Source organism: Suncus etruscus, chromosome 4, assembly GCF_024139225.1.
Source record: "Suncus etruscus isolate mSunEtr1 chromosome 4, mSunEtr1.pri.cur, whole genome shotgun sequence".
In the NCBI taxonomy this organism is placed as follows: Eukaryota; Metazoa; Chordata; class Mammalia; order Eulipotyphla; family Soricidae; genus Suncus; species Suncus etruscus.
This window is the reverse complement of record NC_064851.1, coordinates 138,755,958-138,768,454: the sequence shown is the minus strand read 5'-3', so window position 1 is coordinate 138,768,454 and position 12,497 is coordinate 138,755,958. Positions and strand designations below refer to the sequence as shown.

The window sequence follows — 12,497 nt, the reverse complement described above, 5'->3', positions numbered from 1 at the left end:
TCTACCACAAGCCAGTGGCAAGTATTATCCTCAATGGAGAAAAACTAAAAGACTTGCCTCTAAATTATGGCACAAGACAAGGCTGTCCTCTCTCACCACTCCTATTAAAAATAATACTGGAAATACTTGCTATAGTGATTAGGCAAGAAAAAGATATCAAGGGAATCCAGATAGAAAAGGAAGAAGTCAAGCTCTCACTGTTTGCAGATGACATGATACTCTACTTAGAAAACCCTAAAGACTCTACCAAAAAGCTTCTAGAAATAATAGATTTATATAGCAAAGTGGTAGGCTACAAAATTAACACACAAAAATCAATGGCCTTTTTATACAACAATAATTATAGGGAAGAAATGGACATTAAGAGAACAATCCCATTCACATTAGTGCCACACAAACTCAAATATCTTAAAGTCAACCTGACTAAAGATGTAAAGGATCTATACAAAGATAACTATAAAACACTGCTCCAAGAAATGAGAGAGGACATGTGGAAATGGAAACACATACCCTGCTCATGGATTGGCAGGATCAACATCATTAAAATGGCAATACTTCCAAAAGCATTGTACAGATTTAACGCAATTCCTCTAAAGATACCCATGACATTCTTCAAAGAAGTGGATCAAACAGTTCTGAAATGTATTTGGAACAATAAACAACCTTGAATAGCTAAACCTCAAATACCTTGGGAAAAGAAATATGGGAAGCATTACTTTCCCCAATTTTAAGCTGTATTACAAAGTAATAGTTATAAAAACAGCATGATATTGGAATAAAGACAGACCCTCAGATCAGTGGAATAGGCTTGAGTACTCAGAGACTGTTCCTCAGACATATAACCACCTAGTTTTTTATAATGAAGCAATAAATCCTAAATGGAGCAAGGAAAGCCTATTCAACAAGTGGTGTTGGCACAACTGGTTAGCCACTTGCAAAAAAGCGAACTCAGACCCCCAGCTAACATCATGTACAAAGGTAAAATCCAAATGGATTAAAGACCTTGATATCAGATCTGAAACTATAAGTTATATAGAAACAACATACAGGTGAAATACTCCAGGACACTGAGACTAAAGGCATCTTTAAGGAGGAGACAGCACTCTCCAAACAAGTGGAAGCAGAGATAAACAGATGGGACTATATTAAGCTGAGAAGCTTCTTCATCTCAAAGGAGATAGTGCCCAGAATACAAAGGCCACCCACTGAGTGGAAGAAATTATTCACACAATACTCATCAGATAAAGGACTAATATCCAAAATTTACAAGGTACTGACAGAACTATACAAGAAAAAAAATCTAACCCCATCAAAAAATGGGGAGAAGAAATGAACAGACACTTTGAAAAAGAAGAAAGGCAAATGGCCAAAAGGCACATTAAAAGATGCTCAACATCACTAATCGCCAGGGAGATGCAAATCAAAACTACTATGAGGTACTACCTCATGCCACTGAGATTGGCACACATCACAAAAAAAGAAAACAAGCAGTGCTGGCGGGGATGTGGAGAGAAAGGAACTCTTTTTCACTGCTGGTGGAAATGCCATCTAGTACAACCTTTATGGAAAGTGATATGAAGATTCCTTCACAAACTGGAAATTGAGCTTCCATACAACCCAGCTATACCAATCCTAGGAATATACCCAAGAAACACAAAAATACAATACCAAAATCCCTTCCTTACACCTATATTTATTGCAGCGCTATTTACAATAGCCAGACTCTGGAAACAACCAAGATGCCCTTCAACAGATGAGTCGCTAAAGAAACTGTGGTACATATACACAATGGAATAGTATGTAGCCGTCAGGAGAAATGAAGTCATTAAATTTTCCTATACATGGATGTACATGGAATCTATTATGCTGATTAAAGTAAGTTGTTAGGGAGAGAGAAAGACGCAGAATGGTTTCACTCATTTATGGGTTTTAAGAAAAATAAATGACATTTTAACAGTATCTCAGAGAAAGAGAGATGAGGGCTGGTAGGTGCAGCTCATGACATGAAGCTCATCACATAGAGTGATGAGTGCAGTTGGAGAGATGACTACACTGAAAACTATCATAACAATGTGAATGAATGAGGAAAGTAGAAAGCCTGTCTCGAGTACAGGTGTGGGGGTGTGGGGAGGAGGGATATCTGGGAAATTGATGGTGGGACTGTTGCACTGGTGAAGGGGGGTGTTCTTTACATGACTGTAATCATACAACTATAATCATATTTGTAATCACGATATTTAAATAAAGATAATTATAAAAAATAAAATGTGTGCATTTAATAAATATAAAGTACACATTGATAAAGATTTTTACAGGCTGAAGAAACAGCTTATCAGTAAAGTATTTGCATCATATGCAATTGACCCATTTACAATCCCTGGCATTCCCATACAGCATCTCAAATACTGCTAAGAGTGATCCCTGAGCACAGAGTAAAAGGATCAAGCCATGACCACTACTGGATGTGGCTCCCAAAACAAAACAAATCTAAATAAGGAAAAAAAATGTAATAAATGTTTTAAATCCTAAGTAAAGCTGATGATAACCGTAAGATATGTAAGGGTAAATTATGTCATTTTTTTTTATATTTTGTTTTGGGGTCATCCCAATGTTGCTCAGGATTTACTCCTGGCTCTATGTTCAGGGATCACTTCTGGCAGTACTCGAGGGACCATATAGGATGTTGGGGATTGAACCCATTAGCCTTGTGTAAGACAAGAGCTCTACACACTGTACTATCACTCCAGCCCAAGGTAAACAATTTCTAAAATTTATTTGCTAACACAAAGAGAAAACTTCTATGTCAAATCTATCTTACTGAGGGAAATGGAGAGCCTGTTTAGATTACAGGCGGGGGTTGGGTGGGGAGGAGGGAGATTTGGGACATTGGTGATGGGAATGTTGCACTGGTGATGGGTGGTGTTCTTTACATGACTGAAACCCAAACACAATCATGTATGTAATCAAGGTGTTTAAATAAAAAAATACATGACTTCAATAAAATAATATCAGAAAGTCAAAATCTTGGGAAAATGAGATTAAAAAACTAATAAAATAGAAAAGGGAAAGGCATATAAAATGGGATGTTTTGATTAAGATAATGTCATAATATAAGAATTTTAAAACAAGTTGATTAAATAAAGCATAAGATTACACTGAGAAAAATCTAGCCAAACAGAAATAAAACTGATAACAGTCTGTAATACAAGGTTCCAAAATAAAAAAAAAAAACTTCCAGAAGTAAACAAATAAGAATAAAAATGGGAAATAAATTTGAAAGTTGTAATTATTATAGGAAGACACTATAAGTAGAGAAGAAGCAAAAGTTTAAATCTAACTGGAAATATCTCTAAACTATAAAGGGAGCTTGATGGAAAGAGCTTATCACAGTTTAAATTTACTGAAGACACCCACACAACGAGACACCTAAAAAATACATTTGTTTGTCTATGTATGTCTGTGTGTACAATTTCCACTAAGAAATAATAAACTTAAAAAAACAAATTTTTATAGAATATTACGATTTACAATAGTCTGGGGGTATTTTGTTTTGAGGGCAATACTCAGGTATGTACTCAGGGATTAACTGTGGCTCAATGCTCAGGAATCACTTGATGGAACTCAGGGGTGGGTGACATATGGAGTGCTGGAGATCAAACAGCAGTCAGCCACGTGCAAGCAAAGTTCCCCACCTGCTATACAATCTCCTAAGCACCTTTTATTTTATCCTTAAGAAAACATGCAGCTTGATCCTTCATCAGAAAACATCACTTAACTCCTCAGCGATAATAGAATGTTCTCAGAGGAATTTTGCCTAATAGAGAATATATTGAGTATCCCAGCACCCACCAGCTTTAAGTTCAACCTTTCTTTAAAAAAAAAAAAAGAAAAGAAAAGAAAAGAAAAAAGTGGGGCCAGAGCGGTGGCGCAAGAAGTTGGGTGCTTTTCCTTGCACGCACTAATCTAGGATGGACTGTAGTTTGATTCCCTGGCGTCCCATATGGTCCCTCAAGCCAGGAGCAATTTCTGAGTGCATAGCTAGGAGTAATCCCTGAGCATCACCAGGTGTGGCCCACCCCACCCCCAAATGTAAAGAAAAGAAAATGTTGCTTCCCTGTTGGTTAGTTCCATAAAATGTGCTTCTTGAAAAGTCTGTCTAGAGCACAGGTGGGGGTGGAGTGGGGAGGAGGGATATTTGGGATATTGGTGATGGGAATGTTGCACTGGTGAGGGGGGCTGTTCTTTACATGACTGAAACGAACTATAATCATATTTGTAATCAAGGTGTTTAAATATATTAATTTTAAAAAGTGCTTCTTGAAACCAATAGTCTAAAATAGATGGTACCAGGAGGACATGAGGTGATTATCTAAAAATTAACTGGCTTATTGGCCAGAAAGCTCTTTCTTAACTGGTCATCATGTCACTTGGTGTGGGTCCCTGGAGTGATAGTCAAACTCAAATTTAAAAACTGAAGAGGCGCCGGAGAGATAGCAAAGTGGTGTTTGCCTTGCAAACAGCTGATCCAGGACCTAAGGTTGTTGGTTCGAATCCCTGCGTCCCATATGGTCCCCCCGTGCCTGCCAGGGGCAATTTTCTGAGCAGATAGCCAGGAGTAACCCCTGAGCACCGCAGGGTGTGGCCCAAAAACAAAACAAAACAAAAAAAACTGAAGAGGCATTAACATGAGGGACATGATGAATGGAATAAGCGACATCTTGCCTTCTTTCACTATAGAAGTAGAGAAGACCAGAAACTAATCCTCTCAGGCTTTTGGAATTTCTGGAGACCTAAAATTAGCACCTAATATGCTTGGTTGATAAACAAGAAATCAGTGATGCCTAGAAGTATCAGAAATCATCTGTAGTCTAGTATTTAGATTGGCAGCTGTAGAGGTGACTGTGGAAGTGTCTGCAAGAATGATGTAGGTCATAGCGTCAGCAGAGGCATGCAGAGAGTTTCTGTTCTTGGGCTCTGGCCATTTATGAACATCTCTGTGTGCCTGTCTTCTCTTACATCAATTCATGTCCTTAACATGGTAGGGTAATAATTTCTTTTGATGCTTAATTTAAATGAAACTTTCCCACTATTTGCAAATAAGTTTGCTGAGACAAAAGTGATTTATGGGTTAGACAATACAAGAGATAAAGCACTTGTCTTGCACACTATAGTCCTGCACTACACATAGTCCCTGAGCACCACCAGGAGAGATCCCTAAGCACAGAAACAGGAGTAAGCTCTAGGCATAAGTAGGTGTGGTTTATAACTATTTAGCTATCATTTTTTAAAAAACCAAACGACAAGAATTTCAAGAGGGATGCTTATCTTTCAGAAAAGGGGAAAGCAAACAAATCATAAAAGACATAAATCTATAGATAAACAAAGAAACATAAAACCTAAAAATATAAAACAAAATGACAAAAGCCAGACTGTGTTTCTAAGTTATGATAATAAATTTAAATTATTCCAAGTCCCCATTACAAAAGGGAGATTTTAAAAATCTAGTCATTTGCCTTTTAAGCTGAAGGAAACACATTAAGTTGACCAAAAAATGTTTTTTAAGGATAAGCAAAGGCTTAGCACATAAATGAAATTTTAAATAGGGAAAGTGTGGCCCTTTTTTTTTTATGTCGAACAGATTTAATATGAGGCAAAAGTGTTTCCATGGGAAGCAGGGTCATTTTATATTCATAATAGGCAAAAATTTACATAAAATTTATACTAGCCACAAACTGTTGTGCTTCTATAAAGGCATAAAATTATATAAAACAAAAATAGAATTGCTGTGAGAGATTGTAAAACATCTCTTCCACATTTTATAGAACTATTGGGGGGGGAAGAAGGATGACAAGTAGAATTAAGAGGTGGAATAAATTTTGTTGAATAATATTCATCCATTCCTCTTCAGATCCATTGAAATAACAAGAAAAATAAAAAAAAATAAAATGACAACAGCACTGAAAAATAAATAACAATGTTAATCACTGAACTATAAATTTTGAGTAATCCTGGGAAATGGAATATCACTGATAGCAGATAAAGGATGAAAAGCAAAATTTCTGCCAAAAACAACACTAAATAATTCAAGTGAAGTTCAGGTTAACAGATGCAAAAGAAAGGAAGGTTGTAGGATAAGCAGCAGGCTAGTGACTGAAGATCTAAGCTATAAGATGTCCTGGCAGCCTCCTTCCTAGCTACTTTTCAGACAACAGTAGATAAAAATGGCTTCTGCCCTCAGATAAACCCCAAGATCTTTTTTTCAGGCTGAAGAGAAAAAGATATGCCTGAAGGCATTTCCTCGCACTGAGATTAGCTAGCTTGGCTGTAAATTAGATTCAGCTGAAGAACTTAAAAAAAAAAAAAAACAATGCCCAGGTTGCTTCCTAGACCCAATAAATCAAGATTGTTGGGAATAGGACAAAGATTCCAGGAATGTGTAAAGATCCCTAGGTGATTCCAAGATGCAAACCAAACAAAAACAGGCTGAGTAGAAATGTAGGGACTGAAAATAGAAGAGGGAGGCCAGAGTAATGCGGAGCTTGCTCACGGGCAAGGGAGGATTGAAAGAAGAAGGAAGTAGACAGTTTCTCCTATGTCAATGCTAGTTCTCTAAATCCTGGGGTTTAATTTTCAGGATTTGGTTGGGTCCTTGAGTCTGCTTCCTCCTCGCTCCAACTCTCATTCACCCACTAATTCCCAAAAGTTTATGACCTCCCACAATCCCCCTAGAATCCCCATCTACTGAACCATACAAGAAAAACTCTATACTCTGAATGAACAATATAAGAAGATAGGGAGAGAGAGGAGAGAGAAGTGGGAGAGGAGAGAGAGGAAAGAGGAGAGAGAGGGAGGGAGAGAGGGAGAGAGGGAGGGAGAGAGGGAGAGAAGAGAGGGAGAGGGAGGGGAAGGGGAGTGGAGGAGGGGAGAGAAAGAAAGAGAGAATCTCAAATAAAAATATGATCGACCAAGGTAGAATCATACAACATTTGAGAAAAAGCAATGCCTATGAAAGAAGATATACTTAGCAAATAGCCTAAAACACAAAGGCAAATATTTCTAAATGTGGAAAGGAATAAGAAAATGAATCTGTGAAAGTCTAACAAAGAATCAAAAATTCATAAGATATAATATTTTAAAACTCAATAGTATGAACATTATAACAAAAAAATCAAATTGAACCAAACAATTCTCACATACTGTATTTTTAAAAACCAAAAACAATTGAAAAAGAAGTAGAAAATGAGATAAGCCTTCAGTTGCATGAAATATAAATCTACAATTTTTAAATCTCTCAGGGAAAACAAATATGTATAATTCAAACTGAGGCTTCCATAGATAACAAGAAGAACCAAAACACTTATAGGAAGAAAATTCAAGCTGGAATTGACTTGTCACATGACTAATAAAAAAAGCATTATCTTAAAGTGTTTTCTTTTTTTTAATTTTACTGCAGAATGATGACTGACAAAGTTATTATTAGTTGAATTTTAGACATGTAATGTCCTAGCATCAATCCCACTTAGCTAAGGGCTCCTGCCAGCAGGTACCAGCTTTATTCCCCTCCTAGCCTGGCAGCAGGAAGGAAACTTCTCTCCATAGTTCAGGTGTAACAGATAAACAAATACATCCTATAAACAACTCTTCAGCTCAGGAATCACCACCACCAATCCCTGTCATGATCGCCCCCATAACCACAACCCAATTGTTCTCCATGACTATGAACCACTTTAACCATTTACTAACTTAGTTTGCTTCCTTTACTTGCTTTGCTGATCATAGATCCTTTCAGCTGATTACCTCTTAATATATACATATTAACTGACTAGTATGTGGTTTTTGCCTTTATAAAAACATCTCTGACTGTACTCAGAACCCCAAGTTCTTTGGAACTTTAGTTCACTCACTGTATCAGGTTTCCATAATAAAGACTCCCATTCTGCCTCTGAGTGGCGCTCATTTGTGTCTCCCAAACTCCCTTACACCATCACCACTGGGAATTGTCAGCTTCTCTAGCCCCATTTGTTTCCTAATTCCCTCTGATGCCCCTCAACCTGCCACCTTGACAGGCACATTTTAAAGTTTGGTTGTTATAGATTGGATCTCATATTTTTTAGTGTAGTTGACTTTGTAGTTTGGATATACAGCTGCACCACTCCCCACATTACTGATGTACCAAGACACTTAGGGTGACACAAAAATATTAAAGAATTCAGGGCCGAGTGCTAAAAGGTAATAAATGTTAAAGAATAAGAAAAAACAAACAACTGAAAATATAGTGCAGTGGATAGAACATTTTCCTTGCATGTGGTACTATATCAGGGGAGGCAGCTCCTGGCCAAAATGAATGCGGCTCTTTGCCTCTTATGTGTTTATATTATTGTTAAAATTATATGCTTTTGTGTGAGTGTTTGTTTTGGCAGGTCACTGCTTCGTTTGACTCTCTGACTCACAGTTTAAAATTTTGGCTCTTTGTGTCGAACTTGTTCACCACCCCTGTACTATATGGTACTATATGAGTGCAAAACCAGAAATAAGCTCTGAGCACTGCAAGGTGTGGCCCAAACCACTTCCCCCTTTCTGCAGAGAAAAATAAATCAGACAAAATAAGAAAGATTTTTAAGTGCAAGAAGATGAAATTGGAAGAAAGGTTGTATTATCAGAAAGAGAAATATCAAAAACACTAAGAAGAAAGGGGGAAGCACTGAACACAAGCTTGAGAGGATTCAGCCACTGGCATACAAAAAAGAGAGTGCCAAAAAACACACTTTCAAACATGAACACTGCAATAAAAATAGTAGAAGCAAGTTTTAGCATTTCTGGGTTGATAATGGCGAAGGCAGAAGCATAAACTGTAGTATTACAGGACATAGTAAGCTTTACTGGGTGTCTCTTGGACAGGATTGAGAGAAAAGGTCCTCACAAGAGTTCTCGCCAAAAGAAAAAAGGAAGAGAACCCCACAAAAAAGAATTTGAGTTAGGTGCTGTCAGCAAGCAAATAATACAAGAGTAAATAGAACGGAGTCATCTTAGGCTCATTTTCATATAAAGTAAAATTTTCTTTTTTCTAAGTCTCACATTATGAAATAAAACATATTCTATAATCATCTAGAACCAACTGAAATGCATTGTTTTCAAATGTAAGTTTCAAAAGTAATTTTTAATTTATATTCCTAAAATTGCACATATATATCTATTATTAATATGTATTACTACATATATGTGTGTAGTTATTTATATATTACTAACTTATATAAACTAGCATTTATTACTTTAATATATTTTACTCATCTATAACAATATATATTACTAGCCAACATATAAAATATTCTGCATTTTAATTAAAAGATGAGTTTAAACAATTATATCTCCTATTAAACATAACTTTTGAAAATCAACAATCATTACTTACTAAATTTTTAGTACATATTAAATACTTTATATGTTTTTAATAGTAAAGGAATATAAACAGAGTTAGAGAGATAGTACAGTGAATAAAGTTAGCCTGCATCTATCTTCTTGATATGGTCCCCAAAACACTGACAGGAGTCAGTTCTCAGTCAATACGCAATGCTTTGTGTGTTCTAAATCCCATCTCTCCATAAAAGACATATCTCCAAATCCACTTAATAGCCAGTAATAATTTTATTACAAATTACTAGGCTTATTATGAGGCTAAGTATTCACTTTTTAGTTTTACATTTTTTAAGCTGTCAAAACATCTATTTTCTTACATATCAAATTTTAATCAGTAAATAATCAACTCAAAAGCATTTTAAATTCATAATTTGAAAATTATTAAAGGATATTCATTAACACCATCAGATATTTGTAATGGGTGGTTGCATCTCTAAATTAGAAAATTGAATCATCTTGTTTATCATTTAGAATGCGTTGGACAGTAATTTTTTTTTCTAGAAGAGAGAGTGAACGCAGTTCTCCACTACCACAAATTATGCAGTCGAGTTTCCCACATTTGGGGAAATCGCAGGGGTCAGCACATCCGGAGTGCAATGGATAAGCCTCACCCTGGGAAAACCACCTTCGTGATCAATGTATCTCCCCTGTCAGGTAAGTATCGACAGTAATTTTTTTAAAGAAGTCCTTCACTAGAAATGACTTCGTGTTCGAAATTTATAACCTTACAGAAGAGAAACAAATTATTCCAAATTCTGCTAATTTAACCTTTGTGATTTCTGGATTCAAGTTTCTGTATAATATGTGGGCTTTTATTTCAACATACAAGATGGCAAATGAAGTTGTAAGCCCCCACCTCTGACATAACAGCATTGCAAGAGTAGCACTAAAGAGTAGAATTTCTCCAGGAATATTTCCCCGTAATATCTTTCCCAGTAATCTGAAACAGTCCCTTTCTGTCTCGTTGGCTAAAATTGATGCTGTCCCTACTTTAAACCAATCACCAGCAAAAGGAAAATTACTTCATTAGTTATAAAGGGGGCAGGGTAAGTTGAGGGAAAGCAGACAACTTTACTGTGGTGTTTACCACTCACGAATACAAAAAGTCTCTATTTATTTAGGTCTTTGATTTTCTTTATTAGTGTTCTGTAGGTTTCAATAAAATCTGTTAAAAATTTATATGTAACAAAAAAATTCATATGATAAAAGTATGCCTGCCCAATGGGGACCGACAGTGAAAAACTGTGAGTGCTGCCTGTGTGTGCTTGTCTACTGTTCTCTTGTGTGAACCTCTTGGGAGTGGGCCGAAAAGAGGCTCCAAAACACTCACTCTCCCAGAAGCCAATTCAAGGGCAGGACTCCATAACATTAAAACCGGCTAGCCTTTGCAAAATCCGGGTCCCATGTTTATGATGCCAGGCTGGGAAAATCCACAAAACTACATCTGCCCAGTGGGACCCAACTGTGAAAAACTGTGAGTGCTGCCTGTGTGTGATTATCTGCTATCCTCTAGGGTGAACCTCTTGGGAGTGGGCCAAAAAGAGGTTCCAGCAGAATACTTTGGCTCCACTTCGCTATGCGGCCATGCAACCTTTCTAAGAAAAGAACACCATTGCAACAAGAAGAAAAAAATCACAGTAAGAACTGTGCTGGATCAGAGAAGCAAGCATTTCTACCCAGACTGTCTTCTCTGCTGCGTGCTCGGGAATAAGATTAGATCCTGTCTGAGGCTTCATCCACGGAGGACTCTTCTCATTTAGAGGCAAGTCGGCCCATCCAGAAAGGGCAGAGCAAGAGGAATGTGCCACCTGCATCACATAGCCAATGAATACCACCACAACACATAGAAAAACCCACTATACAAGGGTGACAATGGAGAAACAACGCAGGCCAGCATCACACATAGAGAATGAAGATGAAAATTATGATGACTAGATAACAACCAACCAACTAATCAACCTCTCAGATAAGGACTTTAGACGAGCAATATGGAAGATCCTCAATGAACTCAAAGAAACCATGGATAGAGTTGAACAGAACACTAATAAAAACCAAGAAAATATGAAGACAGAAATCACAAAACGCCAAACTGAAATAACATGTCAACTAACAGGCCTGAAAAAGAAAGTAAACAAAGTTAATGACAAAATGGATAAGCTCTGGGACAAGGTATCAGAAGCTGAGAATAGACTTGGTGCTGTGGAAGATGAGATAAATAACAATTCTATACAGCAGGAGAGATTGGGAAAAAAACTTAAAGCAAATGAACAGACAATGGAAAAATTAGTCAAAGAATGGGAACAGATGAAAATAGAAGTCTATGATAAGCTCAACAGAAACAACTTAAGAATCATTGGAGTCCCAGAGACCCAAGAAGAAAATTTCCAGGAAGAATCAATGGTCAAGAACATCATTAAAGAGAAACTTCCAGAGCTAAAGAATATATGTGATCAAATCCTGCATGCTCGAAGAGTACAAACCAAAAGAGACCCCAGAAAAACTACCCCAAGACACATCCTGGTCACAATTACGAATCCCACAGATAGAGACAGAATTGTGAAAACAGCAAGATCAAAAGGAAAATTACATTCAAGCAAGCATCCTTGAGATTTACAGCAGACCTGTCACCAGAAACACTCAATGGCAGAAAGCAGTGGTGGGATATTGTGACAAGACTGAATGAAATAAATGCTTCACCTAGAATACTGTACCCAGCAAAACTCACTTTCTGGTTTGATGGAAGAATACATGGTTTCACAGACAAAAAACAGCTCAGAAACTTTACAGACGCAAAACCAGCCTTAAGAAAAAAACTGAAAGACCTAATTTAAGATAAGACTAACCAAAAGAAACACCAAATTTCGATATAAAGATGGCATCTAATCCCAGGACAATTCCTTCTCTCAACGTCAATGGACTAAATGCACCAGTTAAGAGACACAGAGTGGCTAAATGGATCAAAAAACTCAATCAAACCTTCTGCTGCCTACAAGAAACACACCTGAATAGTCAGAACAAGCATAGACTCAAAATAAAAGGCTGGAGAAAAATTATCCAAGCAAACAAAACCCATAAAAAAGCTG

At 36.9% G+C, this 12,497-nt stretch overlaps 1 non-coding gene across 1 annotated transcript; it reads right to left on the bottom strand.

The window, feature by feature from the left end:
* Positions 1 to 9,912: 9,912 nt before the first annotated feature.
* On the bottom strand, positions 9,913 to 10,076 carry LOC126007524 (U1 spliceosomal RNA). The gene has a single exon (XR_007495080.1). It is a non-coding gene; the product is annotated as a U1 spliceosomal RNA (small nuclear RNA).
* Positions 10,077 to 12,497: the final 2,421 nt, after the last annotated feature.